General features: G+C 43.5%; 1 long non-coding RNA gene across 3 annotated transcripts; it reads right to left on the bottom strand.

Annotated features, from left to right (window-relative positions):
• Positions 1 to 2,514: 2,514 nt before the first annotated feature.
• LOC139184607 (uncharacterized) lies at positions 2,515 to 24,953 on the bottom strand. 3 transcript variants are annotated; one of them, XR_011568154.1, is made up of 7 exons: positions 24,645 to 24,953; positions 24,165 to 24,423; positions 21,697 to 21,808; positions 19,470 to 19,550; positions 18,686 to 18,719; positions 5,786 to 5,855; positions 2,515 to 2,907 (listed from the first exon to the last, which is right to left on the bottom strand). It is a non-coding gene; the product is annotated as an uncharacterized lncRNA (long non-coding RNA). The 3 variants fall into 3 exon arrangements; XR_011568156.1 differs by lacking the exons at positions 2,515 to 2,907; positions 5,786 to 5,855 and adding an exon at positions 14,752 to 16,906 and having other exon boundaries at positions 24,645 to 24,952; XR_011568155.1 differs by lacking the exons at positions 2,515 to 2,907; positions 5,786 to 5,855; positions 18,686 to 18,719 and having other exon boundaries at positions 19,015 to 19,550; positions 24,645 to 24,950.
• Between the last annotated feature and the right edge of the window lie 575 nt (positions 24,954 to 25,528).

Below are 25,528 nucleotides of genomic sequence, written 5' to 3'. Positions count from 1 at the left end.
TGGCAAAGTAATGTCTCTGCTTTTGAATATGCTATCTAGGTTGGTCATAACTTTCCTTCCAAGGAGTAAGCGTCTTTTAATTTCATGGCTGCAGTCACCATCTGCAGTGATTTTGGAGTCCAGAAAAATAAAGTCTGACACTGTTTCCACTGTTTCCCCATCTATTTCCCATGAAGTGATGGGACTGGATGCCATGATCTTAGTTTTCTGAATGTTGAGCTTTAAGCCAACTTTTTCACTCTCCACTTTCACCTTCATCAAGAGGCTTTTTAGTTCCTCTTCACTAGCTGCCTATAATATACCAATAATCTAGTTAATATTTTCCTGAGTTCTGTGAGCTGCTCTAGCAAATTAATGAAACCCAAGAAGAGGGTCATGGGAACCTCTGACCTTTATAGCCAGTCAGTCAGAAGCACAGATGACTGCCTAGCCTTGGGATTAGTATCTGAAGGGGATGGGGTCTGGCTGGTGGGACTGAGCCCTTAACCTGTGTAATCTGATGTTCTCTCCAGGTAGAGTGTGTCAGAATGGAATTAAATTGTAGGACACCCAGCTAATATTGAAGAATTGCTTGGTGTAGGGTAAAACCACACACATTTGGAATATAGAAGTCTTCAGAGTATTATGTATAGTATAAAGGAAAACAGTAGAGCTTTTCCTTTACAAGAACCAAATGGCTCTGAATGCCACATATGATGCCAATTTCAGTTCCTTATTAATTGAGACGAGATAATGTGGGGGAAATCTCTGGAGTGTTTGAGGTTCAACTAATGTCACCCACTCACCTTGAAAGCTGGAGCATCCTGGGAGTGGCTGGAGATCCAAGACCAGCACCATTCTCCAGGTCCCCTCACTTTACATGTAGGAGGTTGTGTGGGAAAAGGCGGAGTGCAGGGAAGGGCACTGGATGGGCACAGCTGGCCCACAAGGCATGTCCAGGGAGCTAATACTGGTCAGAGCCCTGACGGGTATCCCACTGCCTTGTTTCTATCAAGAGTGGTGATTTTTGTGGGGAGGAGGGGTGGACTGCTGCTACTCAGGCACAATTAAAGGGGCTCCAGCAGAACCGAGAGGCTGCAAAGGTGGGCAGCTGCTGGCTGTAGGGCAGGCCAGGAGTCCTGTGCCAGTGCTTGTCTGAGGACTAGAGAGCTGAGACATGAGGCCACAGTAGACTTTGTCCCACAGAAGCTGTGGGATAGAGCGGGGAGGAGATGCCTGTGCTGACAAGGCAGCTCCTGAAGGCTTGAGTCAGGGAAGTTTGGAGGAGCTGCTTGGAGCAAGCAAGTAGAGGCGTTTTGCAGCAGTTGTAATGGTTGAGGTGATTGTTCTACCACATACTCAACTTCCAAAGCCTCACAAGAAAAAATCCTGCAAGGATACACGTCTCAAATCCTGTCCTCACATGTCAGGTCCAAGTCGGCACCCAGTGTCAGCAGGACAGATTTTGCTATCACCCACTGGCCACAAGCCAGTTTTCCTGACCTGCTTGGTCCACTCCTTCTACCAAAGCAAGACCATCCCTTCAAAGGGATGTTAGCTTCATGAAGGCTGGGCATCTTTTTTTTCAGTATTTATTGGCTTTCCAGATATTGGTGAATTGTCTGCTTACCATTTTTTGTCAATTTCCTGGTGACATGCTTGTTTCTTTATGTTAACTTGTAAAGGGTTTTTTTTTTTTTTAGAAGTTAGCAAGAAGAAACACTGATCTGTCATAACTGTTGCAAATATTCTTTTAGCTTTTCATTTCTAAACATTTCTGTAGCATTTTATGACATGCAGAATTTCGTATTTTTATGAAGTGGTAGCCAATGTCTTTAGTGTTACTATTTGTATGGGACCAGTTGAACATCCACCTGTATTTTTCTAGTTCATTTAGGTTTTTATTTTACAAATTTACCTCTTCAAACCATCTGGAATGTATTTTGGTGTGAGGTAGAAAATTAAACAGTTTTCCACGGGTAGTTAGCTAGTACTTGTTGTTGCTGTTCAGTGGCTCAGTTGTGTCTGACTCTTTGTGACCCCATGGACTGTAGCACACCAGGCTTCCCTGTCCTTCATCATCTCCCAGAGTTTGCTCAAACTCATGTCCATTGAGTCGGTGATACCATCCAACCATCTCATCCTCTGTCGTCCCCTTCTCCTCCTGCCTTCAATCTTTCCCAGCATCAGGGTCTTTTCCAATGAGTCAGCTCTTCGCATCAGGTGGCCCAAGTATTGGCACTTCAGCTTCAGCAGCGTCAGCCGTCAATTACTGAATAATCCATCCTTGCTGATTTGTCAACAAGGTAGAGAATTTTATTTCCCCAAATGCCCATGAATTTTTCACTGATGTGAGAAAAAGTCTCCAATTCCAAAGAATTGCAATGTGTTTTGTCCATGGGGAGCAAGGGATGATAAGAAAGTGTAGAAACTCTAGGTCTAGGATGGGGGGCAGGTCAGAAGTCCTAGTGACCACGGATGTGGTCCATTATGGTACAGGGTAGAAGGGAAGAGAGACGCTGAAGGAGAGATCATGGACGCAATGAGGAATCTGTGTGGCTGACAGAAAGGAGAGATATTTGGTAGCTACTATGAGCATTGAACTTTGGGAAGGAGAAATACTTCTAGAGAAGATCTTTGGGAAGTTTTCTAAAGATGAAGCTCTTTAAGAAAATCTGTAGTAAAATTTGTATCATTCTGCAAAATTTATTAAATGTACAGCATGGGATATATATTTGCATAACCTTTGGGATGGTACTTCATTTGTAGATACATTATTTATATATTATTTTTCTTAGGGTGTATCAAATTCTTAAATTTTCTAGAATCTCATTCTGAGGTTTATATTCTGTTCTATCTTCGTACTGGTTCTTACCACTTGGAAATATACAGAAATTCTCATCATTTTTTCAGTTTCTCTAGTCCAACCTGTGAAGAGAATATGTCCATCGTGAATGATAAATAATCTAGCATATGATAGAATCTAACCCCTAGAAAAATGATGAAACTCATAGCTGGAAAAGAATAGCTGGTTTGCCAGGTAAGAGAAGAGGAACTCTTTCTTCCTTGTTACCATGTTTGTCTGAATAGAACAGGAGTCGCTGTTGTGACAGAGCTGCCTGGCTGTCAGCTGAATCAGGCCTCCTATAAGCATCTAGGGGTGGGACACAGGGTTTCTGCGAGCAAGGGGCAGAGTACTGAACACTGAAAAGCAAAGGAATGACAATGGGGTGGCAATACAGACACAAATCTCAGGAAAATCACCTGGGGCTGAAATTTGTGACAAGGAAGGAAAAGTTGTATTTTTTTATTACCATCAGTATAAGACTCAAAGAAGGACCCTTCGTATGGACTTAGAATATTTGAATCTGGTGATTCCCTATTATTCCTTTTATTTTAGACTCTCATTTTGCACAGGACTTTTATTAGGCAATCTTTGAAAATATTCAAAGTCGATTTAACTGAATTTAAGGAAAAATATTACAGTAGTAAATGTTTAAAAAGTTCAATAAAATTGCAACAAGCACTCTTTTTATGCTAATGAATATTAAAAGCATCTTCATATTTTTTGTGAGACAGGAGGCATATGTTATTTTATTGTATAGATAGTCAATGATTTACTGAACACACCCTCTAATTACCAACAATTGATTTTTTCTAATGTTTGTTATTTCAAACAGAGTTGGATTAAACACTTTTGTTTATAAGTTAAATCATATGAATCATATGCTTTAAAACTATTATTGGCTCCCTGTTGCCCTTGGGATGATACATCCTCTTAAATATGGCATATGAAGCTCTTTACAACCCAGCCGTAGGGCTTCCCAGGTGGTGAAGTGGTAAAGAATCTGGCCAAAGCAGGAGCTGAAGAAGATGGGGCTTCGGTCCCTGGGTCAGGAAGATCCCCTAGAGAAGGAAATGGCAACCCAGTCCAGTGTTCTTGCCTGGGAAATCCCATCAGCAGAGGAGTCTGGTGGGCTACAGTCCGTGGTGTTGCAAACAGTTAGACACAACTGAGTGACTGAGCATGCATGCACGCAGTCTACTTTGGAGTCCCCTCTAAAGCCAGCTCCATGCCCCCAGGTCCTCAAGACAGTTCAAGCATCTCCTCCTTTGTAAAACCTTTCCCCTCTTTCCCCAGATCAAGTGACACTTCCTTGCTCTGAGAAATGACAGCATTTTATTCCCATGTCTACGAAAACAAGTATCATAATGATTTCTTAGGACAGCTGTCTTTTGCCGTAGAGTTGAGGGTCTGAGGTTGTGTTTTCTTTCCTATGGTATATCCAGCCTAGTGCCTGCCTCCTGCTGGAGTTTCTGACACAGAAAACTGTTGCTCAAGAAATGTGGAGAGAATGTTTGATTATTTGGTAGAATTTTGTCGAATCACTGATACTTTTAAGTTTAAATTATTTCTTGGGCTTGAAATGATGGGATGTCATGCACCTTTCAAAAAGTCAGTAGACAGAAAGGAAGATATTACAAAAATCCTCTGGAGCGTTCTCTGCCCTGGGACTGCAGTAATAATCCCCTCACAGCTGCCATTTCCAAGATCTCCTAGCCATGGCTTGGTGGGTCTAGAACTGGAGCTATGAAAGGGTGTGCCAGAGGGAAAGGAAAGAACAGAAGTCTTTCTATGAGATCAGTCCCAGGTTCACCCCTGAACAGTTTCCTAGATAGCAGAATCCAAAGTCTAGGCTCTCTAGGTAATGGCTAGGCTCTCTAGAATGGCTCTCTAGGTAATCCCTTTCTGAGCCCTGGAATGTCACTTGGAAGAAGGATTACCTGGTGGGAGGAGAGCAGCACTTGGGAGCACTGAATTAGCAATGTAAATGTTTTTAAGAAATTGGAAACATGGATAGGCAAGGACCTTCAAGTCTAACAGAGCACCTGGTCAACCAAAGCACAAGGCCAAGCCTTCAAAAATGTGGCTGTGAATTGAAGAATTTGCCTCTCAATAACCTGAGTTCAATGACTTCAGAACTTTAAGGTGATCCATAATAAGAAATGTATTTTAACATTGTAACCCAACACAAGCGTATACAAGTAGGCATGACTAAACAACACTCTCATATTTGTTTTAATGTATGCAGCATATTTTGATATTTTAAATTCTATTTCACTGTTTTTTGTTTGTTTAATGCTAGTCATGAGCCATTGCATTGATTTTAGGACCTGCAGTATGAAAATCACTGCCCAAGGATAGCTGAAGAAAGGAAGTGAAATGAAGTGTTAAGTCGTTCAGTTGTGTCTGATTCTTTGCAACCCCACAAACTATAGCCCTCCAGGCTTTTCTGTCCATGGCATTCTCCAGGCAAGAATACTAAAGTGGATTGCCATTCCCTTCTCCAGAGGATCTTTCCGACCCAGGGATCGAACCCGGGTCTCCTGCATTACAGGCAGACTCTTTACCATTTGAGCTACAGGGAAGAAAGGAGAGTATCGTAATTTCTTTAGGACAGGAATGCTCAGATGCCCAAAGTGAGGTTCTTACCCAGGAGGATTGTCATGTGTGCTATCACCATTCATCTTAAGTAGGGGATGAAGGCTTGGAGTCCTCAATTTTGTTAGGGAAACACCAGCCATCACCTGTTAAGTATTAATTGTGTGTTGGGAAGAGACAAAGAGATTAAAAGGGAAAGAGCGAGCATGCAAGTGTGTGCTTGAGAAATAGAAAGGCTATTCAAAATGTGTCTTTGCCCTTGGGCAATCATGTGTGGAATGGCTAATGCTGCAGGAAGAAGGCGTAAAAGACACAGCGGAATGTTCAAAGAGAATTTTGAAAAAAAAAAGTACTCATACTTACCTTTTGGGGAACCACACAAAATCAGAGTCTACTAAGTGAATTAATCTGGAGATCGAAGCTCATTCTTGGCCTAGAGAAGCGAAAGGCTTATAGGTAAGGGCTAAGCAGACAGCACAAACTTTTTAATAATATGAAGTTCACAAATATTTTTTCTCCCACTCTTGGGAAAGTAGAAGGAAATAAATTAGAGGCGCATGCCAGGACCTTCAACCTTCCTGCCTCCCACCAACTTCTAGAACAACTAAACATCAAGCCTCCCTTAGTGGTTTCCTCTTTGTGTGAACGTGCATGAGTGATGGGAAAGAGATATACTTGAGGCCAGTACATTTTTAACTCCCTGGGAGGTATTTTTTATCTAAACATGCCTTCATTTGGGCCTTCAAAGATGAAATAATGAAGCGACTTTCACTGAGTGCCATATCTTATTCTATCATCGACTTTTTATAGACTTGAACACTTACATCAATTAACACCTTTTAACTCAGGACAAACTCCTCCTCTGGGAACAGTTCTATCCTAAAGAAAATGCAGATATGGGAGTTGCGCTGTCGTTCTGGGCTTAAATGCTATTCTCCACTCAAAACAGCAACCATAGAATTTGCTGTGGGGAGAGAATATGCCACTCCCAGGCGCACGTGCGAAAAAAAAAATTTTTTTTTTCTTTTTTTTTACATTAAGGGTTATTTCTTTTTGAAACCCCCATTCTACCACGCGGCAGAAGTTTAACCTTAATAAATTCAGAATAAATCCCTTTGAGCATTTTCTGTCTCCCATTTCTCTCCTAGATTGCACCTTATGTTCTGGACGCCTGACATTTGCCACGGTGGTCATATCCTGCCATCCCCTGAGGTGTGGACATGCCCTCCTGTCCCTGGCCCACGGGCCTCACTGCCAGCCCTACCACATGCCTTCAGCTGAACGATGAGTCCTTGGAGGTCTGTTGTGTCCCTCTCTCTCCCACATCTGTTCCTTTTTGGTGTTATGGGAATATTCAACTACTCCACTGAAGTGGAAATTCTCATGGGATCCCAGGAAAACATACTTGAAGCTCCAGGATGTGGTATGCTAACAGCCTGATTTCCTTGAAAATATGTGAAATGTAATAAGCAAGGAATACACTACTTTCTTAGGCACCACGTCAGTGCGGTTACCTCAGGACAACAAGGGCCTTAGGACAAGGAAATCACTGTGCTGAGTGTCTTCTCCCGCCCCTCCTGACCCCTTCCACCTTCTCCCCATGCTCTGTGTGCCCTGGGAGACTCCACAGAATCTTCATGTGGGCCTCTCTGCCCTCTGGCTCCAGCGTGGTGCAGCCGGAGCGAGGCCCTGGCAGTAGATCAAAGAGCAGGCAGAGGAGGGAGGTGGGTGTTGAGTTTCCTGGCTCCTTTCCTTCTGAGTCACAGGTGAGCAGAGACTGTATTCCTTTCCCCAAAGCCATGGGGCTGTTGGGTGGCCATCTCCTGCAGACACAGACACAGTGATGGCACAGCTGTCTCTGGGCTCCAGTGACCACTCCCTACCCTGCCCTTTAGGGCTAGAGATGGTCATGGCCCCCCAATGCATCATCATCTTTTGTTGGCTTCTCTATACCCTGCCCACTCACTGCTTTGTAAATAGTTCCTTCACTGAACTCTCTCTACTTATCCTGCCTGCCTTTGCCATCTGTTTTCTGCTGGGACCTGACTGAATCAGTTAGTTTTTCAGATATTAACCAGTAGGAACACCCTCTGCCTCTAGTTATAGGGTAAGATTTCTTGGATCTGGAGTGAGTCGGTTATATGTGCAACAGAGAGACTGTTCACAGTCTACGGTATTTTACCCACCTCATCCATCACTGTGGCTTCCATTTTTGTAGCTTTTTCAAAAGGGACCACCTTGCCCTCAGTCCTTGATGAAGAGGCAGCCTTAGGTGGCCATGTCTTTCCCTGTGTGTCTTTGCCCTGCCCACTACCCTCTTGTCCCCATCTGTCTCCCCAAAGCTCAAAGTCCTCATACCTGGGCCAAGGACAGTAAGTTTATAGGTTGGCCAGCAACCTGTGCCATCTTATTTGAAAAGATGAACGAGACTTATCAGTGCCCTCCTTCCAAAAAAAAGTGAGTCAAAAAAAGCTATAGGAATAAAATGATTGGTAGCTGTGCTTGAAGTGGAGAAGTAAACAGAGAGTCATCAGACAGAATCAAGTTGACAGGTAAAGGAGGCCACCAGGGGTCCTGCCAAGTGAGGGTTATAAGGAAAGTTTGGGGTGTGATAAACAGATGCTAGAAGGGAGAGGGAAGCTACGCATACTAGAAGAAGATGATGCTCATGGGGGAAGTTGGAGGGAACAGTGATTGCATCGATCCAGGCAAGAGCAGGACCCTTGAGAACAGAGCCTTCTGAGAGTCCCAGAATGTTTTTTTAGAAGAAACAGGGGTGGTCCTCTGGACTGCATCTCATGAAGCCTGCGTTTGCCTTGTAAGAGTATTGTTTTTACCTAGAGGTTATGCGTCTTTAAGGGAGTTTGAGAGGAGCTTATGGGCTTTCTGGTGGGCCTTGGGGATGGTCCCTGAGAACCTCCAATTCTTCATGCTCCCACAGCTTTGGATCCTGTCTGAACATCTATCTTCGTCCCAGGGTTCCTGGGAGATTGCCGAGCAGGGTCGTTAAGAGCAAGGTCTCTGGAGCCAGCCAGTCTGGTTTCTATCCCAAATTTGCCACTTATTAGCTACATGGCCTCTGGGCAAACGGCTAACTTCTCTGTCTCTGTTTTCTCATCTGTAAAATGAGGATAATAATTGTACCCCTCTCACAAGGTCATTGCCAGTGTTAAATGAGTTAATAGGTAGAACAGTAGTCGACACATGGTGTTTCCTAAAATTGTTATTCATGTTTCTTTCACAACCGACCAGACTCCCTTTGCTCATCAGATGGCACTGTGTGTGTGGTGGTGGCAATGGGTGGCGGTGGAACAAAGAGGCTCCAGCATCGGCCCTCCAGGTTCATACCTCCTTTACCGGCTACATGACTCTGAAACTTGCCACATTTTCAGTTTACCCACCTGTGAAATTGGAGTAATAATCCTAATACCCACCTTGAAAAGTTGTTGCAGGGGCCCATTGTACACGCATAGGCAGGACTGAGCAGTGTCTGATCACAGTTAACACCGAGGAAAACTGAAGTGTTATTACTACTCAGGTTAGTGTATTGGAGAAGGCTATGGGACCCCACTCCAGTACCCTTGCCTGGAAAATCCCACAGACGGAGGAGCCTGGTGGGCCGCAGTCCATGGGGTCTCGAAGAGTCGGACACGACTGAGAGACTTCCTTTTCACTTTTCACTTTCATGCATTGGAGAAGGAAATGGCAACCCACTCCAGTGTTCTTGCCTGGAGAATCCCAGGGACGGGGGAGCCTGGTGGGCTGCTGTCTATGGGGTCGCACAGAGTCGGACATGACTGAAGTGACTTAGCAATAACAGTGTCTGTGAACTTCTTTCCGAATGCAGTTTATCTAAAACAGGACTTTTTCATTGACCTAGAGCTCTGTGCTCTAGGTAAAGCTCTGCACTCTAGGTGAAATACTCTAGGGCTTCCCTGGTGGCACAGGTGGTAAGGAATCTGCCTGCAATGCAGAAGACCCTGGTTCAATCCCTGAGTCGGGAGACTGAACTGGAGATTCCCTGGAGAAGGGAATGGCAACCTACTCCAGTATTCTTGCCTGGAGAATTCCATGGATAGAGAAGCCTAGCAGACTATAGTCCACAGGGTTGCAAAGAGTCAGACACAACTGAATGACTAACACTTTTCTTTCTGTACTCTAAGATGTATCTTCATCTTTGCACTGGTTCTAATGGTGAGCTTACACTTATACCTATGCTCCAAAATTCAGAAAACTTATCTAAGAAGTCATTGATTTCAATTTCTAGAAATTTTCAAACTCTAAAGCAAAGGAATATATTGATTGGAACCTAGAGTTGAATACATGTATTCTTGGCCAGCTTATTGAACATCTGTTGGCCTTGATCTAGGAACTAGTATCATAAAGATAAGATCTTACCCCTGACCATAAGGAACATATAGTTTAGGGAGAGAAATGGGCATGTGAGCAGTAGGTCCCCTACAGTGTGATGCTTCCTCTGGAAGAGAAACTCTCAGAGGGGCAGTGATACTTCAGAGGAAAGAGCAATTAACTCTGCCCACAGACAGAGGTGGGAGCAGCCCCAGGCTTTAATATATCACATTTGAATTGGGTCTTGAAGGATGCATGGGAACTCAGCAGGGAGAATAAGAGAGTGGAAAGGTAGGTAACGGACTACAGGAGAAGGAATAATGTGTTCCCAGACCTGAAGCTGTTTAGAAAGAGGTAGGGGGAGAGACGGAATTGAGAGGGAGTGGAGATGAAGTTGGGTCAGAGCCAGATGGGGAAGAGCCTCGTACGCACTGCAAAGAAATTTGGACTCCATTTGCAAGCATTGGAGTTGGGGAGGGTGGGTGTCAGCTTTTAAGGAAAACATGGCCACTTTCTTGTTTCACTCTGGCAGTGACTGGAGCAGGAGAGGAAGGAAAGGAAAGTAGGTATATATAGTTACCACAATATATACAGTGGAACTGTATATATATGGAACAGTTAGAACTGGACATGGAACAACAGACTGGTTCCAAATAGGAAAAGGAGTACGTCAAGGCTGTATATTGTCACCCTGCTTATTTAACTTCTATGCAGAGTACATCATGAGAAATGCTGGGCTAGAAGAAGCACAAGCTGGAATCAAGATTGCCAGGAGAAATATCAATAACCTCAGATATGCAGATGATACCACCCTTATGGCAGAAAGTGAAGAGGAACTAAAAAGCCTCTTGATGAAGGTGAAAGAGGAGAGTGAAAAAGTTGACTTAAAACTCAACATTCAGAAAACGAAGATCATGGCATCTGGTCCCATCACTTCATGGGAAATAGATGGGGAAACAGTGGAAACAGTGTTAGACTTTATTTTTGGGGGCTCCAAAATCACTGCAGATGATGATGGCAGATATGAAATTAAAAGATGCTTACTCCTTGGCAGGAAAGTTATGACCAACCTAGATAGCATACTCAAAAGCAGAGACATTACTTTGCCAACAAAGGTCCATCTAGTCAAGGCTATGGTTTTTCCAGTGGTCATGTGTGGATGTGAGAGTTGGACTGTGAAGAATGCTGAGCACTGAAGAATTGATGCTTTTGAACTGTGGTGTTGGAGAAGACTCTTGAGAGTCCCTTGGACTGCAAGGAGATCCAACCAGTCCATTCTGAAGATCAGCCCTGGGATTTCTTTGGAAGGAATGATGCTAAAGCTGAAACTCTAGTACTTTGGCCACCTCATGCAAAGAGTTGACTCATTGGAAAAGACTCTGATGCTGGGAGGGATTGGGGCAGGAGGAGAAGGGGATGACAGAGGATGAGATGGCTGGATGGCATCATTGACTCGATGGACATGAGTCTGAGTGAACTCCGGGAGTTGGTGATGGACAGGGAGGTCTGGCGTGCTGCGATTCATGGGGTCGCAAAGAGTAGGACGAGACTGAGTGACTGAACTGAACTAAACTGAACTGATGGTTACCACATGCTCAGTCGTGTCCAATTCTTTGTGACCCTTTGGACTGTAGCCAGCCAGGCTCCTCTGTCCATGGGATTCTCCAGGCAAGACTACTGGAGTGGGTTGCCATTTCCTCTTCCAGGGGACTGACCCAGGGATCAAACCCATGTCTCCTTTGACTCCTGCATTGCAGGTGGATTCTTTACCACTGAGCCATTGGGGAAGTAAAGCAGGTAAGGTGTGCAAAAAGACCCAGTCCCAGCACACCTGAAGTACATATGTAGAGAAGCACAGAACTTTTAAAAGGCATGTTTGGAAGCCAATCAAATGTGAACTCTGTGTCTCTCGTGACTAAGAATCCTCTTTGGACAGGTAGAGTTAAGGGAAGTGTTTGCAGGAGGAAGAGAGAGAAGGGTGGGTTGAAGCCTTCATTCCACAGCTTTCTTGGGTCAGAATCACCATTACCACTTGTGATTTCCAAGCACCCTGCAAGTTCGAAGACACCCACCACAACAGCAGTAAGACAAACTCTTGGGTCTCCTTTCTCAACTTCAGGCTTTTGGCTACTGGACGTGAATCTTTTTTTACTGTCCCTGTTAAGACCATTTCTTATGACTTGATGGGTGAGCTGAGGTCTGGACAGCCATGGCGGCAGGGCAGGGGAGCTCTGGGGCAGAAAGGAAAGCCATGAGAAGGCAGGTCTGCTGGGCTTCCACAAAGTCAGAAGAAGCATGGAGTGGCATGTTTGTTGGTAGAAGGTGGTCTCAGCCAGGTTCTGTTCCCTCTGCTTGGGTTCATGAGGAACCCTGCAAAAGGGACCTGCACTTAGCATCAAGTGACTCTGGTCGGTGAACACAATCAAATTCCAGAGGAAGGGGTGACATCCCTCGGGCCCCTGCCCGGGTACAGAATTTGACTGGATTTCCACCATAAGAGGGGCTCCCAGGTGCTACCTACAGGAACTTGGACTTGCTCACTCTTTTTTTCCTTTATTCTTCAAATACACTATAGGAAACACCACACGATTTTTTTAGGGAAAAAAAAAAAAACATGAACCATACTTTACTTTTGTGATGAGCTCTTTATAAAATCAGATACTAGCAGCTCTTATTGCCCTGGCAGTCTAATTTCAAGATACCTGGAGGCCCTTAGGACTTTTTTTTTTCTTTTTCATGCATCTATACACCAGTTATCCATCTAAGACATACCAGGTCACTTTGTAATTCCTGAGTTGCAGACAGCCTTTTCAAATTGGAAACAGCGTACAACCAGCAAAAATGGACCCCACATTCAGCTTTGGACCTCTCCCCGAGGTCCCACATCGGTACCACACACACACATCTGCATCCCCATATTACAGCTGCATCAACAGAGGCTCGCGGTTAAGGGATGGCCCAGGATCGCCCAGTGAGGCCCCGTCTGAGCCAAGAATAAGATCTGGGCCTCATGACTCTCGCTCTATTCCCTTAATGCTCTCTGCCCTTATAAGGTGATTAAATGGTTCTTTTTTCTCCTGAAAAAGCGAGTTGGGGGGGAGTGGTGGGAAGTGGGGAGGGGGAGAGTAAAAGGGGCAAAATTAATTTGAATGCAACTATTTTGCCCAAGTCTCAGAACACTGTAGTTCTTTTATTCGTTTGGAAGAAGTGGGTATACAGAACAGCTTTGTTTTTCAATTCATTAACTTCCACAGAAAAAGGCCATCCTTTCTGTTTATACTAAAGGAACTGGATGTCGGAGCCATCGCCATGTGTGTGGTGTAAATAAGAAAGGCCACCAATGGAGATCCGCCCCTTTCATGATGAGAAAATAAAAGTTAGTTACTTGAGTTCCAGGGGAAGTTTCTTACTTACCAGATGTCAGCCTTTATTTTTTGTTTCCAAGAAGTAGGTAAAATAACTGTGGTTTTAAAATTCATTCCCTTTAATTTTTTAGAGCCCCGGTGACTTCTAAAGCACGTCTATAGACATAAATGCTTTAATGGAAGAGGAAGGCATCCAGAAAATGCACCGTAGATGAGAGACATCCAGGGAACAAAGTACTCCTGGTGATCATGGGATAATTACATTCTTCAGCCTTGAGCGCCGAGCTGGGTGTCAGTAATTCCTCTACCAAGAAAATCAGGCCCCCAAGGAGTTCTGATAATGCTGTTGCAACATTTCGATGATAAAGGAATGTGATATTTTTGTATGTCTGTTGCAAGAAGATAAATCTAGTTGTGCACATTGACCGGGGGTGACGAGAGGATATTGATAACAAATCTGGACTCTTCACGTGTTCCATCTGTACCATTTGCTTCAGTTCACGTGTTTTAGCACTTTTGCCCCAAACTGCAATTCTTGACCAGGCTCACAGTGAATGTGGTGGGGTTGCTCATTTCGTAGGTCCAGACTCCGAAAACAAAACTCTCAACTACACTGTGTTTAGTATTCATCTCCAGTTATCCTTGCACGATTAAAATATAAAGCAAAGGAAACATTTTATTCATGTCAGTGCTGACCTTTGAATTTGTGCTTTGCTCCATCAGTGTTGTTTGATTTACAAGGAAGTGACAGTTTGTTTCTGTCTTAAGCTTATAATTTTAACCCAAGTCCAGGAATGACCTCAAAACACAGGCCAACTTCTTGCGATCAGTGGTTGGTCAGGGACTCAGAGAAAAAGCTTCATTTCCAAACAGTAACACAGGCAGCTTTGATGGGCCTAACCTTACAGACTGGAATAAATCCATCAGTCACCTGAGCACCAAGATAGCACACCACCTAGATGGGTGTGAACCTAAGGAATGAATCTCCTCCCTTCATGTCTTAACAATTCTACTCCCTACCCTGTCATTTCCAGTCTTGCCCTGGGGGCTCTAAGCCAACCAGATGCTGATCAAGTGACATGGACTCTTGTTAAGGTGCGTGTGTATGTGTGTTTGTTAGCCACTCAGTCGTGTCCGACTCTTTGTGACCCCACGAACTGTAGCCTGCCAGGTTCCTCTGTCCATGGAATTCTCCAGGCAAGAATACTGGAGTGGATTGCCATCCCTTTCGTCAGAGGATCTTCCCGACCCAGGGATCAAACTCTGGTCTCCTGCATCACAGGCAGATTTTTTACCATTTGAGCTACAGGAAAGACTTTTTAAGGTGGTTAAGGGACAAATGCTAGAAAAACCTGCTGGGGAAGCCCATCTTATTGTTTTGTGATTCTTCACTTTGATCCCAGACAGGAAGACTGAAGCCTCATTAGCAGCCAGCACCCCTTGTTCCCTAAGGACTGAGGCTTTGACAGTTAATAACGCCCCCAAGAACAGAGTCTCTTGGCCAATGGTGCTCAGCATTAACCATCGTACCCAGAAAGCCCATCCCCCACAGCCAGTCCTTACAAGACCCCTCTGTTCTACCTCTACTGTCTGTCCCCATCCACTGTCTGCCTCCTGCTCTGGGAACCTCCTCTCCCTCCCACCCTACAGCCAGCCAACCCCATGCAGCAGGCAGCCAGAAGGACCCTTCTGAAACATAAATCAGATGGAGCCAGCCCTCCAATTAGAATCTTTGAATGACTTCCTGTTGAGCCTAAAACAAAATTTTCAACATGACTTCTAAAGCGCCTGATATTCTGAGTCCTCCCCAGCTTCCCAGCTCAGCCACAGGCCTCTCTCCCTTGACTACTCGCCAGGTCTACAATGCTGACCTGTATTCAGCTGCTGGACCATGGCAGAGCCCAGCTCTCCAGGATGCCTGGATTTGCATACACTGTGCTCTCTGCTAGGAAGGCTCTTCCTACTATTTCTATGCTTGGATGACACCTACCCATCAATCAAGTTCCAGCTGAGAGTCCCTTTTCAAGAGTAGTATTTTTTAAACACTCCCTGCTCTCTCAAACAGATTTTTATTGACTCCAGTAGTTTTTTGTCTCTTTCATAGTACTTCTCACAGCTAATCACTTATACTTTTGAATCATTATGAAATTAATACCTGTCTCTCCCTAAGGGTCCCCTGGAGAAAGAAATGGCACCCCACTCCAATATTCTTGTCTCGAAAATCCCATGGACAAAGGAGCCTGGTGGGCTACAGTCCATGGGGTTATAAAGAGTCAGGCACAACTGAGTGACTGAGCACACTCTCTATGGGTAGATGCTTCTCAATATCTATCATCCTCTAATTAAAAAAAAGAACCCCAACTTTCATCCGGGCTCTTTGTTATTGTCGTTGTCTAGTCACTAAGTTGTGTCTGACTCTTTCGTGATCTCATGGACTGTAGCCCACCAGGCTCCTCTATCTACATTGTTACCCACCTAAATAGTCTACGTTTCCCACTCTCTGCTATAGCTAGATGTGGGTGGGTAACTAAGTTCTGGCCAATGACATATACCCTTCTCCTTCTATCTTCCTTTTTGCTGATCAAAATGCAGATGTAATGACTGAAGCTTGGATAGCAACCTTGGACCATGACCAGGCTTAGAAAGTTGCAACAGAAAGAAAGGAGCCTGGGTCCCTGAGGATACCAAAAGGACTTCCATACCAGCTGGACTTGTCAAATTTCAATCTCCTTTAATTTGATAGAAATAAACTTCCATTTTGTTTTAGCTATTTTTCTTGTTATGGATCTGTATTGAATGAATATTTACAGAAAAATGAATGCAGCTTACTTTAAAGATGAGAAGAGTGAGTCCATCTCATATCTTCTCTGGGGAAAGGAGGGGGAGTACAGGCAAGGCGCAGGTCTTCAGTTCTGTGTCTTTCACGTGGCATGAATTTTGAATCTGTTTATCATCTTTTCATAGTTTCACATATCTTTGTAATGGTTTCTCTTCTTTGATTTTCTCTTCAATCTTTTCAAAGATTGAAGGCAGGAGAAGGGGACGACAGAGGATGAGATGGTTGGATGGCATCACTGACTCAATGGACATGAATTTGAGTAAACTCTGGGAGTTGGTGATGGACAGGGAGGCCTGGTGTGCTGCAGTCCATGGGGTCGCAGACTCGGACATGACTGAGCGACTGAACTGAACCCTGCTTGCAAATTAGGTCACAAAATTTCAAGAGCCAGCTTTTTAAAATTCACAGGAATTAAGATTCTCACATCTGTGTTATATGCACTGCTGCTGCTAAGTCTCTTCAGTCGTGTCCAACTCTGTGCGACCCCATAGACGGCTCCCCCATCCCTGGGATTCTCCAGGCAAGAACACTGGAGTGGCTTGCCATTTCCTTCTCCAATGCATGAAAGTGAAAAGAGAAAGTGAAGTTGCTCAGTCATGTCCGACTCCTAGTGACCCCATGGACTGCAGCCCACCAGGCCCCTCGGTCCATGTGATTTTCCAGGCAAGAGTACTGGAGTGGGTTACCATTGCCTTCTCCATGTTATATGTGAGTATGCTTCAAATATAGCTTCACCACACGAAGAAGTGAATTTGCAAACAGAACACCTCATGTGTGATGTGCCCTGTAGATCACGCATCTCGATAAGATCCTCACAACCCAGTGAGGAGACTGGAGTCCATACGCTCATGTTGGCTCAGAAACAAATGCTTAAGGTAAATCTGAAGTCAGTATAACAGAGTGCCACACACAGGCTTCTTAAATTAATTTCTGAAACCAAAAAAAAAAAGATCTAATGTTCTAGATGTTTACGTACATCACCGGTTAGCAAACTGTGACCTGTATGACCTGTGGACCAAACCCAGGCAGCTCCCTATATGGGGAAAGAAATTTTTTTGGAACATAGTCACACCCACTCGCTCATGTATTAGCTGTGGCTTCTTTCCGACTTTAATACAAAGAACTTCAGCAGAGACCACGTGGCCCACAAAGCCAAAAATATTGCTACCTGGCCTGTCACAGGAAAACTTTGCTGATCTCTAGTTTATGCGATAGGGACACATCTTTCTCAGCCACTTTTTAAAAGTGCTCTAATTGTGAAAAACTAGAATGTTCTCTAGGAAGTCCGCCTCATTTTCCCAAATGAGCTTCTGAGGTCCTACCAGTCTGTCGTTGGCACTTTTGGATTTTTGAGCTCTGCTCTGTGGGGGCCTCCACTTTTGCGGTTTGTGGTGCCTCTCTAGCACCTCTGTGCAAAGACACAGGCAAGTTGATTTCAGCATTTCTGAGGCTGGGTGCTCACCATCCACATTCCACCGTGAGGGGCTTCTCCCCATGTCTCCTTAGGACCGTGTCACTCCTTCCCACCAGCTCCCCATGAAGGTGGAAGTTCTTTGCTGAGGCGTGGTGGCTCAGTGGTAAAGAATCTGCCCGAAATGCAGGAGTACTGAGTTCAAGTCCTAGACCGGGAAGATCCCCTGGAGGAAATGGCAACCCACTCCAGGATTCCTGCCTGGAGAATCCCAAGGACAGAGTAGCCTGGTGGGCCAGAGTCCATGGGACACGACTGAGTGACTGACACTTTCACTTTCAAGTTGCGTGAACCCCCTGAGGGTGTCCTTGGGACAGAGTCCCTCTGCAGCCACAAGGCTCCTCTCTTCCCTGTGGGGACCCCAAGTGCCAGCACCCCAGACCGGGGGAGGTTCCTATGGACCCTCTTCTTTCCCATGGTCTTCCATCTCCCCATTCTCAACACACATTTCCTGTGACCTCTTCCCGCAGCTGGTGTCCTCCTTCCTGTTCCCTCTTCAGGGAAGTGGGGTGAGTTCTGGCCCCAGCGCCTGAGGCTGGGGTGTGGGGTGGGGAGAGTTCCAATGCAGCTTGCAACCATTCATTTCCTAAAGTGTCTGAATCAGACACACCTCATCACCATGAAGTTTAATTTCCTTTTAAGTGTCTCCACCCTGCACACCATTACAAATTATTAATAAGATACTTGTATTTCTCTCCTCAGCGCATCTTTCAAGTAGCACCTTCATATCCTAAGGAAATATTTTCTCCTTCCTGTCCTGAGATACACCCCTAAGTGTCCCCACAGTAACTGGAAACCAGAGGAAGCTTTACGTCTCCCAGGTCCCTCCTGCCACAGGGACCTACCCTCTTCTTTAAGGTGGCTTGAGTTTGTCCTTCCGCAGAAACTACTCTTTGTCTTCTGTTGGATGAAGAGGCTGCTGTATGAACTGAAAGGGTAGCACTGGTACCCCTGAAAGTTTCCATTTGGCGCATTTCTGGGAAAGGTTTGCAGTGAGCCTTCCCAGGTTTCAGGGGAGAACAGCCTTATTATACCTCCTTCTTCTGAAGTCCACTCTTCACAGGTTTTTTTTTTTTCCCAGTCATTAGCCAGTCCCCTTGACCTCAACAGATGCCCCTGGCAGAAATGCAGAAGCCAAGTTTATAGACCAGTTGGCATTTAAAGACTCTGGGATTACTACTGAGCATGAAGGAAAATAACAACAGTAATAAAGCAGATGACATGTGTTAATTGCTTACCATGTCCAGCTTTACGTATATTCCATCACTTGGCCTGCAAAACAATTTGATGGTGTAGGAGCTAGTATCATCTCTACTTTACAGAAGCATTGAAATTAAACAGTCTTCCAAGATTGACTCAAATATGAGCAATCTGACTGTAGATTTCATGTGTAACCCCTTGCACTGTTCTTGCCATCAGAGTCCCCTAACCACCTCCTGCTGCCAGCAAATAGTTGAGCATCTTTCCCAAATAGTTCTTTAGTAGCATACTTCAAAAGCTTTTGACCTGGAAGTTCTATCCCTTGGAACTTTCCCAAACCAAATAATGAAATGTAAGGGCAAATATGTCTGTATAGCAATGTTTGTAAATATTTTTATTAGTCTGAAAAGTTAGGAACAACCTGGATATCCAACAATAGAGACTTAATTAAATAAATTGTGGAATATTTATGATATATTACAGCAAAACCATTAGCAGTTTTAGAGTAAAAAATAGTTATGTAAAAGGGATAATATTTACATCACGAAGTGAAAGCATCAGATTATAAAACAGTATTCCATAATCATAGGAGAATGTGCATGTAAATATTTTTAAAATCCCTGGAATATCTCCAAAAATTGTTAATAGTGGTTATCCCTGAGTGATGGTATTTTAGTACTATTTTTTAAAATAAAGTTCTGTGTTTTCCAAGTTTTCTGAATTATAATTGGAAAAAAAATCTACAACTTTTTTTTATCTTTGTCTACATAAAGATCCATTTACAAATTTCTCACACCAAAAGAGATTTGTTGTATCACTCACTTTTACTCCCTTTGAGTTACTGAATTGAGTGGAAGATGAAACTCTGGATTCTATGTAGGCAATTGTCTTTTTTTCTCAGCTCTGAAAAAAAACAAAATAGGTTTCTTATTGGTTAAAATAAATTTGTAGTTGGGACTGAAGAATATATTGGGGCTTCCCAGAAGGTGCTAGTGGTAAAGAACCTGCCTGCCAATGCAGGAGACACAGGAGACACGGGTTCAATCCCTGGGTAGGGAAGATCCCCTGAAGAAGGGCATGGCAACCCACTCCAGTATTCTTGCCTAGAGAATCCCATGGACAGAGGAGCCTGACAGGATACAGTCCACAGAGTTTCAAAGAGTTGGGCATGACTAAAGAGACTTAGCACGCACGCACTGAAAGAATAAAATCAAATAGCCTTTAACGCCAAAGACATGTGATGTACCCATCTACTCTGGTCTAGCAGAACCAGAATCAGACTAGTTTAACTCATTTATATAAAATGTAACATACACAAAAGAGAAAATTTTCAGGAGAAATAAGCATTTGACTGTTTGCTGTGCTTCTGTTTCTTTAATGAGTATTTCACAAATAGATATTAATGCCACCAAGCTAGATTTTGTTAGGAAAAGCTATAACAAATATTTGGGAAGATGTCCTTCAAGATGATTGAGCTCAAACTACCGCTGGCAGAAAAGGGAAGAGGAGGTGGAGGGAATCAAGTGGGTAAGGAGCAGGGAGAAGAAGGAAGAAGAGAGAGGAGGAGAGGGAGGAGGAGAGGATGAGAAGAACTATGGACCCAGCCTGGATGAGACATAATCTCCATTTCCTTCAAGAGAGCTGGATTAAGGTGATGTTCCATCTTGAGTGTGAGGTTTTCCCAACAACCTGTACTCTAGCCCCAACAGCATGGACATCACCTGGGAAATGACGGCAATAGAGAAATCTCAGCCCCCACCCCCACCCCATCCCAACCTGGATCAAAATCTGCACAAAATCCCCAGGTTATCCACAGGCCAATTAAAGTTAGAGAAGCACTCACCTGCATCTTGTCCAAAGCCCATGGCTGTTCTGGAATTACTTAGAAAAGATTGACTATCTCCCATCTCTCTTTAGTGACCCCTAGTGGTAAACCCAAAAGACCAACATAACGGGATGACTGAACTTATTTCCACTGAGAACCAACAGCTGTCCAACCCTCCACCAATTGATCTATCTCAAGTACTTGGAAGATTAGAACTCTAGCTGGCCTTCCTGATTTAGAAGATCTGATGTAGTCCAATACAAACTGGGAGGGTGATATTTTTCTGCATATCACTGCTGTTGGAATTCAAAAACAACATTTTTGAATGAGATTATTCTCTGAGTATTTGAAAAACACTGACAACTCACTTTTGGTCTCTTAACTGGAGACACATTCAGAAAATTCATTTCTCACTTTATGTTACATCTTTTTAAAATATAATTGTGTTTCTTTATTTTGGCTGTGCGAGGTTTCATTGCTGCACAGGCTTTCCTCTGGTGTGGCAAGCGGAGGAGGGGGACTACTATCTATTGTGCACAGCCTTCTCATTGCAGTGGCTTCTCTTGTTATGGAGCACAGGCTTTAAGGGGCTTCAGTAGTTGTGGCTCCTGGGATCTAGAGCATGGACTCAAGAGTTGTGGCACATGGGTCTAGTTGCTCCGAGGCATGTGGGATCATCCCGGATTAGGGATCAAACCTTTATCTTCTGCGCTGGCAGGCAGATTCTTTACCACTGACCCACCAGGGAAGCCCTGACAGTTACATCTTATGAATTGCCATTTGAACTAGCCCTCAGCGAAATCTTTATTCAAAAAAAAAGTGTCCCTTTCCAGGCAGATCAACGTTCAATTAGTAACTCAAATTTATGTAGTGGTTTGAGTTTTAAGAGGAAAATGGAGAAGTTCAGGGTTTCATAGAGGTGAAAGAACTACCCTAGACATCATCTGGAATTTTCCCAAAGTGTATTTCATCTGCAGAATATTAATAGAAATTATGGGGAAAAGGGTTCCAGAATGAAATTAGTGTAGGAAACTGGATTGAGCAAAGGTGGAAAGAGTGCTTTACTGTAGGAGTTCTCTGAGTTTTTGTTGAATTAAAATGCCTTGTAGATATCTAAAGCAAATTTCTAGTAGAACACATGTACTTTTTCTCTTAATCTTATGGAAATCTACTCTGTGGGGCCTCAGAGTTGTTAAGAATTTCATCCTTAGTCACCATACTTACAAAAGTGCCCAGGCTTTCTGATTCTCAATCCATTTCTCTTTCCCATTATTATGAATTCTGATCTTATCCATCAATCCATCTACCATTTTGTGCTCTATACATAAATGCAGACCTGTGAAGGGGAAAAAAAGGCAAGAATAAAAGGAAAACAAAAGGAGACGAAAAAGAGGAGACAGTGAAACGAAAACTTTGTATCAAATTGGAAGTAGGAGCTTAGAAGTAAATCAACCAAATGGAGACCAGCATTTCTTGAAAGATGCTTTCCTTCTCAAGGAAGGAGTCACTGTGAATTGGTCATGATGAGGGTTCACATCAGACCACTAGGGCACGGTTCAAGTAGTCCAAATCCCTCCCCCAGACTGACGAACACGAAACATCCATTTCCTCTTTTTACAGGGAGGCTACAGACACAGCCATACGTGTCGCTGCTTGGTCCTTCAGTACTTTTGGCCTGTCTTTAGTGGTGGGGTCTGCATTCTTCAAAGTAAGTCTGTCTGTCATAAGTACTCTCTGAGAGAATCTTAGACATTAAAAGTGTCATGTCATCTGGCATTTTATGCCTTTTATTTGAATTCATTACCACAAGATGATTTCAGACTTGCCCACTGTATGTTGGCCTGTTTCACTGTCAGCTGCATGTCCGTGAATCCCCTTCCTTATGTGGTTCCAAGTTAGAGCTGATTGAAAATGACACTCAACAAGACTTGGGGAAGATAAAAACGAAAGGTCCTGAAGGTCATCGTAGAGTGCGGGGGTGAGAAGTGCCTCCCCACTGTGTATTCATCTGTCCTTCCCAATGGCCAGCCCTTCTGCTCAATGGCGACACTGGGCCTGCCACTAAATGCACTGCTGTGGAGACACAGAAGTGGTAGCCTCGACGAGCCAGTGTCCGTCCCTCTGTCTCCCGCCCAATGTTAGAGCTGGGTGACTGTCCCTTCAAGATTTCCTGCGAACTCTGACTCATACACCAAAACCAGGGCTTTTCACCAAATCTTCAGCTCCCGTTTTCAGATCCTTCCTTCCCCCATTTCTGCCCGCAATCTCTATATGAAATTCTTCATTCCACAATATTGATCATGGTTCAGCTTCTCTGAGCCCTGACTGATACACTTCTGAACTCTGGTTCTTTGTTCTGCTAGATTTTGATGTCTCCTATTAGGATGTCCTAATGTCAGATTCTGGTTGCACCTTATTCTGTTTTTCTTTCACAGACCAGATGGTGTTTCTGCTCATCCTTCACTTTCGCATTGGACATCCTATTCTGGAAGTGGCATCTTTGGATAATGCTTTCTACCACAAAATTTACTCTGTTTATCACCTTCATACAGTGTTTGACAAAGGTCTCTAGTCAAAAAGAAAGCTAGTAATTGAATGTTATATTGATGTTACTAAAGAATTGAAAGGCATTTTAAAGGCTTTGCTTTCTGTGACTGAGAGCTTAAATCAGGGGTTTGTACTAGACAGAAATAGAGATGTAAAATGTGGTTCAAAGAGCAGTGATCTTTCTAGCTAGGACTATGAGAATAATTAATTATAGGCTGCAGTTTAGCTTGCTTCAGGTGCTAATTTTTAGCTCTTAATAATATGTGATGTTATGAACACTTCTTTCAATCTTGGTGCAATAACAGGATACTCGTTTCTAAACATCGTTTTGGGGATGATAATGTGGTCATAAAATCCTTGGGAATAACCAAGTGCTCTGAGTTCATTGCAGTTAATGCCCTGTAATACAATGTTTTTAAAAGCAGAGGGGATTACAGGATGTTCTGTTAGTGCAGTACTTCTGGGCAGGTCTTGTTGATTTCCTATTGACTAAACTATTTATAGCTCTGCAGGGATAAGTTTCACTTGTAGAAAACTGATCGCAATGAGAAATGATTCTAATTTGAAAATAAAACAAACTATTCCTTCTCATTACAACACAATTTTATCCGACAGAGATGGATTTGGTTTCCATCTGATGGAAAAGATAGCCCCAAACACCCGCAGACATTGCAGCTTATTACTCTGTAGAATATTAAACAGTTTTGCATCTACTAGCAAGTTATTTCAGCATCCCTTTCATTGTCTGACTATATAAATTTGTTCTTTAAAATCTCCACTGAACCAGACTTAACATTTTACTGGTCCCCTCATCAATAAATGAGTTATACACTTTTTCTTGTGTATATAATTTATATTTCTATGAGTCATGTTTTAAGCTTTTTTGAAAAGTATGGTATATCAACAGCCAAAGAGATAGTCATTTACTCATTTATATTTCCTTTATGGCATGTATATCATGTTACTATAAACCAAGTTTGAGGTTCCAACTCATTTAAAAATAATTTCAAAGGGCAGCTACTTAGTTTTAACCTCTCTTTTGCATTCATTCTAAAACACAGAAATGTCTTACTACCTAGTCTGTCTTACTGCCTAGTCAATATCCGAAGCACTATAACACGTACCTGGAGAGATAAGACACCCACCTGAGGCGGACTGTGCCATCAGTCTTGGCTCACCTCTCACCACACTGATGAGAACATGTAGAAACTCCTGGAGTTTGACATTTTTATATCTCTTGGCCCTTCCTTTAGGATAAAATAGTAAGAAGAGGACCCATGTCTCCCACATTGCAGGGTGGATTCTTTACCAGCTGAGCCACAAGGGAAGCCCAAGAATATTGGAGTGGGTAGCTTATCCCTTCTTCAGCGGATCTTCTCCCCCCAGGAATCAAACCAGGGTCTCCTGCATTGCAAGCAGATTCTTTACCAACTGAGCTATGAAGGAAGCCAAAGTAGACCAAAGCCTTAAAGAGTATTAGTATTTATCAAAACCAAATAAACTAAATAAACAAATCAAGCAGACAAGCAGCCAATGGAACTGAAACCATGGGGATTCACTCATCAGTTGCTCTTGAAATCTACCCCTGTGATGGCCCTTATCACCCAGTTCTTTACCAGACTCACCTGAGGCTGGGCACCTTTCACTCCTCCCTGGAGGCTGAGGAACTTGTCCCATAGTGCCCTCTGTGCCGGTTTCCTCACGCTCTCTGCCCCTCCCTCCTTCCACATCCTGTCCTTCTGGATCTTTGAAGAAGGTGACATGCTTTTTCTCTACTACCTGGAAAAATTCTGTGTGTGCCTGTGTACACACACATATACATCATACCCTCCATGATTTCCTGTTCATCCTTCAGTTCAGACAGCATTTCTCAAGAAAGCTTTTGTAGCCACTCCAGACCAGAACAGACTGTCCTGTTTTACACTCTCACAGACTCTGTGCTTTTCCTTCCAAGCTCTTGTATGTGATTATGTCTGTCTCTCTCATTGTCAATAAAATCCGGGATCATTGTATCACCAGCCCTGGCAAAATGCCTGGTACATAGAAGGTGTTCTTGAATGAATTAATAAGAGCTCAATGCCTATTTGTTACATGGATGAATAGATGGCTGTTTGGTCTGTTATAGTCCCTAAAAGCAAAAGAAGCTGTTAAAATAGTGTGACTCTGACTTACTGTTAATGTCTGAATAAAAGAGGCCATTCAGATTTTGGACTGAGTTTGACAACATACTGTGTTGAGTTGTGGGGAGTCATTCCTCTACATTTCCAGAGGGAACTGGTAAAGCTCTTTGGAGGACAATTTGGCAAAAGCTTTAAAGATTGTAAAATTCACATACCTTTGGACCCCATAATTCAACTCTCAGAGCTATATTCTCTCTATATGTCTGCACATTCATGAAATATCTATGTTCAGTGTGACTTAGTTCACCATCTTACTTAATAAAGAACTACTGAAATGATGTAAATGTCCAATGATAAGAAACTGATTAATAAAGCAATGAATATTGCAA

Source organism: Bos indicus, chromosome 8 (assembly GCF_029378745.1).
Source record: "Bos indicus isolate NIAB-ARS_2022 breed Sahiwal x Tharparkar chromosome 8, NIAB-ARS_B.indTharparkar_mat_pri_1.0, whole genome shotgun sequence".
Classification (NCBI taxonomy): domain Eukaryota; kingdom Metazoa; phylum Chordata; class Mammalia; order Artiodactyla; family Bovidae; genus Bos; species Bos indicus.
Note: the sequence above shows the minus strand (reverse complement) of the source record. Positions and strands in the feature narration are given on the sequence as shown.